Consider the following 1,290-nt stretch of genomic DNA (forward strand, 5'->3'; position numbering starts at 1 on the left):
CCCGGCTGGAAACCACCGGCTCAGCCGGAGCCGCGCACTTCACAGTTCACAGGCGGGGGGCGACCATACCCCCTCCCCGTTCTCGGACTCCAGACCCAGCTCCCAGCAACCTCGGTTCCCCGCCCTGGCCCGCCCCCCAGGGGTGCAATTCACCTCCGCCCCCGCCGGTCCGCTGGGCACCCGCGCGAGGGACACGGGGCTCCCCATTCCCAGCGCACTCGGGAGATGCAGCCCAAGAGTGCTGGTGAACTTGGGGGATCTGCGGTCGCCCGGGGTGAACCCTCACATCACACTCCGTGTACAGAGACATACAGAAAATGAAGGAATGGAGAAAGCTGACAGGATAAAAGGGAAGAAGTTTCAGGGTCTCAGCCGAAAAACCCTGGCCCCAGCGCAGTAAGGGGCGACAACGTCACCGAGGCGCAGGGCCCCACTAGTCTATAGACTTATCTGTGCGGAAGGAAGGAAAAAGTAGGGGACACCCAACTTCTCCTGGCTGTTTGTTCCTCTGCACCCTGGGGCTGGCAGAGTTGAAAGGAGACAGATACCCAGTTCGGCCTTCCATCCAACTCTCTTTGCCCCAAAACTCCAAAGCTGCGCGGCCACGACAGTATCTGGGCCACTTGTGTTCGACGCGATTCTCCTTATTTACTGAAGGAGTAAATACGGAGACCTTCCAGCCTTTTTATAGCATGCTTCTCCCAGCCTTCCTTGGCGGGCCTGGACCAAATCCAACTCGGTCACACACCTCAACGCCTTTCCGGGTGCGGGGAGGCGTGACCCCCCCATCTCCCTCTGCACCCCCTTGTTGATCCGGAAATGAAGGCGTCTAATTTTTAACCGCAAACTGTGTGCAGGAGCAGTGCCCATAGACCCCTTCGGGGCAACACAGGAGAAATCCTGGAAGGGAACCCCCAGGGAATGCCCTTTGAGTTTCCCCGTGTCCCTTCTCTACTTTCGGCCCCCAGTCTCCTCCCAGGAGGGGATGCACACTCCCCCTGGAGGGATGGCTGCACAGACGCACTGCCCTAAGGGCTTTTCTTCCAGCACTGCCGCGCCGGAAAATGTTGGGGGTAAGGGGACAACTTCTCACCTAGTTCGCAGAGTCGGCTAAGGTGATGGGGGTTGCAGCACACCAGCTCGGGGTTGATCTTCCCGTAAGATTCACAGCAACACAGCCTCTTGACTTCCGAGGAATGCCTGAGATCCGGCCACCTGAACACTTTGCACAGCAGGAGGGGGAGCGAGTAGGACGAGGGCGGCTGCGCAGGCTGCGCGCTGGCGGGCGCC

At 60.1% G+C, this 1,290-nt stretch overlaps 1 protein-coding gene across 1 annotated transcript in view; it reads right to left on the reverse strand.

Moving 5' to 3' along the window:
• The window catches only part of SMAD7 (SMAD family member 7), a 41,017-nt gene extending 40,370 nt beyond the window's left edge, over positions 1-647 (reverse strand). The window contains exon 1 of the mRNA XM_011968996.1: positions 549-647. The gene's annotated coding sequence lies outside the window, so the exon portion shown is untranslated. The remainder of the gene's footprint in view (positions 1-548) is intronic.
• Positions 648-1,290: the final 643 nt, after the last annotated feature.

This window comes from Mandrillus leucophaeus, unplaced genomic scaffold, assembly GCF_000951045.1.
Source record: "Mandrillus leucophaeus isolate KB7577 unplaced genomic scaffold, Mleu.le_1.0 Scaffold87, whole genome shotgun sequence".
NCBI classification, from domain to species: Eukaryota; Metazoa; Chordata; class Mammalia; order Primates; family Cercopithecidae; genus Mandrillus; species Mandrillus leucophaeus.